Source organism: Nicotiana tomentosiformis, chromosome 1 (assembly GCF_000390325.3).
Source record: "Nicotiana tomentosiformis chromosome 1, ASM39032v3, whole genome shotgun sequence".
Taxonomy (NCBI): Eukaryota; Viridiplantae; Streptophyta; class Magnoliopsida; order Solanales; family Solanaceae; genus Nicotiana; species Nicotiana tomentosiformis.
Genome location: NC_090812.1, coordinates 36,479,627 through 36,484,439, shown reverse-complemented (window position 1 = coordinate 36,484,439; position 4,813 = coordinate 36,479,627). Strand labels below are relative to the sequence as shown.

At 31.2% G+C, this 4,813-nt stretch overlaps 1 long non-coding RNA gene across 1 annotated transcript; it reads right to left on the bottom strand.

Annotated features, from left to right (window-relative positions):
• Positions 1-1,184: 1,184 nt before the first annotated feature.
• On the bottom strand, positions 1,185-3,911 carry LOC104099348 (uncharacterized). Its single transcript, XR_686982.4, has 3 exons — positions 3,782-3,911; positions 1,831-1,931; positions 1,185-1,752 (listed from the first exon to the last, which is right to left on the bottom strand). It is a non-coding gene; the product is annotated as an uncharacterized lncRNA (long non-coding RNA).
• Between the last annotated feature and the right edge of the window lie 902 nt (positions 3,912-4,813).

Below are 4,813 nucleotides of genomic sequence, written 5' to 3'. Positions count from 1 at the left end.
ATTGAAAAGAGAAGAGAGGGTTTCTTTCTCTTAAGAGGGTTTCTTTCTCTTAACACTTTGATGAGAGGCAATTGAGGAAAGCATTTCTAACTAGATGGTTTGACCAAGCATATACTTAAAAAGTTAAAAAAATAAAATATCGAGTCATATTTATTGAACAACTAGTGTAATGGTCCGCGCCTCGCGCAGTTATTAACAAAAATAATTAAAAAAAAAATCTCATTTACATAATAACTCATTTAAATTATTACATGAAATCTTCTTCAAAAAGCTATGTAATACAACAATGATACGCTCCTTTTCAGTAATTACCATTGATGTGTCTTGGCAGAGGCCTTCTAAAGGCTGATGAAGCAAGACAATATTTGCACTGGTATTGATAAAATCGAGAGACGATTTGATTAAGGATAAGTTTCTACTATCTCATTTACTGATTTCAATGCCTAATTTCTCATAAATCAGAGACAGTAAGACGCATAAAATAAACTTTCAGGGTCCATAAAGTGCCAAAATTCAGCTTCTATAAAATGTCAAAAAAATATCACGCAAATCACCATCATGACAAAAACACAACAAAAGAAAAAAAAGAATAAAGAAAAATATCATTTGTTTAAATTCTCATATTTCCAAGTAAAATCATCTTTAATTAAGATTCCTCTTTCTATGTATATGTCATTCAAATTTAGAATCCATACTATACTATGCTAAAGGTAAATTAATAGTACTAAATAAGTATCAAGTAAATTCATCCTAATAAATCCCAAAAATTATCTATTCAAGTCTTTGTTTGAATTTATACACAAGTCAAGTATTCATAATATGCCATAGAAAAGGTATATCAAACGGTATCAAAATTGATCATCACGACAAATACATTAAAAATATTCACATATACAAGTTCATATGTTTGCATACAATGTTAGTCATTTCTCCTCCTAAATGGTCCTTTGAATTTCTTCTGCATGGCGTATGTGGATTAATTTATGGAGAAGTTCTAATTGGTCGTGACTTTCTATCTTGTGGTCGTCACTAGATGAATGTTGGCCCGCATTCGCGGGCCCAACTATTGAGATTTGCTTGCAAAATTTACACAGCATTAGCTGAAACACTATTGAAATTCTTAAACAATACTAAGTGACACAATAAAATGACTATGTTTTCAAAAGAAATTCAGCATCAGAGCATTCAAGCAGTGAAAAGTCTTCTTTCCCTTCTCCAATTACATTAACAAAGATGTCCAACAAAATACCGTTGTGCTTATATATATATATATATATATATATATATATATATATATATATATATATACACACATGCAGATTAAAACACCTAACATGTGTGTGCTAGCCATGAACTTGAACATACATCCAGGTTATTTTCAAAGATATATATGACCTTAAACCATACAAAGACTTTAATTCCCCCAATGCCTATAAGCTTATTTTTTGTAAGAATATGCACCACCCTTGAAGATATCTATATTCAGAACAAGTCTTGAACTTTATGTTACAAGCTTGAGATGATTACATGAAATCAACACCACTTCCTTAGTGATGATAAACCACATGTGTGATTTTAAGAAGGACGAACTCTTTCAATAATTTTTCATTAGCCATTTGTATTCATCAGCTTTCTCAATATATTTGCTAGAAGTTGGTCGTTTTTCCTTTCAAATTCATGTTTATCAGAAACATCTCAAGCAATATCGTTTAATATTTCCTCCACTTATTTCCTAAAGGCATTCACCCGATCCTGAAAAGTTAAACATAAAGTCGTTTAGAGGCACATTCAGACTAAGTGAAAAATTTTATTTTCCAGCAAATAATTCACCTTAAAGATAGCTTCAGATCATCATCAAAGTTTGAATACTTTCCCTCTATTTAGGTGGCTCCTTCCACTTTGTATGAGCACTGCTCTCTTCACTTTATCTTCTGAATTAGAGATACTAAAATCGTCAAGCTTCTCATTCTACTTTTATATAGAGTTTTCTTGTTAACAAAAATTTTCAACATAGCATCTTTATTAGTTTGTTCTGGCCTTAATTAACTTGTATCATCTGTGAATATTGATGTAGCTATTTAAGAGACACAAGAAAATTAGCAGTTTGCTAAGATAAGAATTAAAAAGACAATATTGGTAGATATCTCCCCAAGACTAAAGATGAACAACGCATTATTTTTATAAATGAAGTGAGTGATATCCCAAATAGCAATTCATCTCAACTGGTTACAAAGTAAAAAGTATTATTCAATGGGGAATTCATTATGTAATACCATAAACTATGCATGAAAAGAAAATATACCAGTGCTCTACAGCTATGATTGGATATAGAATGCCAGAAAAAAATACAACCCGGTACACAAAACAACCCACGTTCATGTAGAATCTGGGGAAGGTTGTACCATAAAGGGTGAGATGTAGACAGTCTATCGTGATGCAAACATCAGTAAAAGTTTGGGTCATTGCCTCGGAAAAATTAACAATACTACCTATAAGGTGCACGAGAAACTGAAAAAAGAAAAAGCAATCAATAGAAGCTTTCCACAAGAATTCATCTTTTATTTTCCTTGAATTCTGATTGTGCTATTTCTAAGAAGTGAACAACATGAGAGGACATAGATATAGGGGTAAATCATCTAAAAGAAGAAAAAATGATAGTTATATATATCCTTAAACTGCTCTACTAATTTCTTGACTACAATAAAATCAGAATCGAAACTAAAGTTGTACTTGAATGACTAAACTACTGAGACTTATTAATCATTTGCAAATTGAATAAGGTTTTATCAAAATTAACTTTCAAATACAGGCAAAAGTACTGCCACAATACATAGCTCTTATTTTTCTCCCTTTTTATTTATGCTCTGCCAATGCAACTCATATTTGTTTTTGATTAATAAGATTCAAGGTTCTCGTCTATAAATAAAATCAAGCAAAATCTTGACCATGAAATTGCTTAGAAATATATTTGGATCTATCTTCTTATGTAGCCGTAAAACAAATCCAAAATCATGCATTGCATCCACCAACCATAAAGAGTCTCACTTCATTTAGATCACTTCAAGTTTCTTATTCTGGTGATTATAAGCTGCTTCTATTTTTGTTCAATCTTTTGGAATGTGATCTCTTTACTATTTTTAAAACAAACAAAACAGCAAGACCAAGCACGACTAAGATATAAATTTGTATATCTAAGTGTAAGTTTAAACTACATAAAAAAAGTATCAAGATCCATTATTTAATAAAAGGTCAAACATTTCCATGAAAGAATTCTGCCATGCCATGCCATGCTTCAAAAGAAACTCAAACTAAGCCTCAAAATTGGAGAAGTACTAATATGTAATTGATTGCGGTCTCTTCTGCCTCATCAAACTATATATACTATTTACAGTAGCTAAACTGCAACCAAAAAATACTTAATAGAGTAAAACAGATAAACAAAGAAGTTTCTAGCTAGATGAAATTGAAAGAAATACATAAGGATATGAGGGAAATACAGTTCTGATAAATTTCGATTTGGTATTTTCAGAAAGCAGACCTAGAATTGTAGTATTCAACTAACAAAATAAAAACAACTGTGCAGTCTAGAAAAGTCTGAAAGTAACCATCATGAAAAGAAATAGAGTAAATGCAAAAGAGAAACAGAAAGAAGAAGAATATTGAAAAGAGAGTTGGCAGAAAAATGACAACATCACCAAAATATTTCAGCCATTAAATTGGAAAAACTCAGAAGATAGAACTGGAAGAAAATTTAGGCGCGAAACATTTGAAATTAACATACCTAAAATGTCGAAAACCAATCGAGAAGATAAAGGAGACTCTTTCAGTCTGAAAGAAAGAGCATTAGGAAAACTTGATGATACATGTCGGAGAAATGAAAGAAGATGCTTCTAGAGTTCTGTTTGAGTGTATCCAAGAGAAAGAAAACTGCTGACTTAAGCATGCGTGACCATGTATATAAAAAAACTTCTATGATATCAACACATGATATCACCATTTTACCCTTGCTTATTTGAATAAATATCTCTTTTGCCCTTGGTCGACCTGCACTTCTCTTTTCTATATAATACAAATACAAATATTTGCACCCGTCAATAATTGTGCCTTCAGCTTGAGAAGCACAAACTCCTACATTTGAAGCAATAATTTTTTTTATACTACATATGACTAATAAACAATATTGATAGAAAATGATATCGATCTCTGACAATCGTCAGGAGCACAGAACCTAATGATGTTAGATATTCAATCCTTGGAAATATTTGTCAAAAAATGATAAGCTAGAGGATCTAATATTGTCTTATATACTCTCCTTAGAAGCTTCAACTCCATTTTCTCTCCAGAAGATATTGAGAAAATGAGACTTTGATGATGGAGAGTCCTCGCTACAGTTATTTCTTTTAATAAATGGATTGTTAAAAGAAGTAAATAAATAGTTATAGAAGGGAAAAAGTTGAATGTTGTAACTTTAGAGATATCAGGGCTTCTAAAAATTAGGTAAACGACAATTTAGGTGAAAAAGGAAAATTAAAAAGAAAGAAAAGATAAGTACCTTTGATGACCTAGTTGCATATGCTTCGGATTGTTGGAGGCAGCAAAATAAAGCCAACAACAAGGCGATTACCTCTTATATTGTGATTCTTCACTGTTCTCTTATCATTCTTCATTATCATTAATACAATTCTTCATTGCTTTCTTTATTTGCACAATAAATAAATACAAACTGGCATGGCAACTGATCTGATAGAACAACCCCTTACTATTACATCTTACATTGTTAATTGCCACATGGTAGCCTATATAAACAATATGC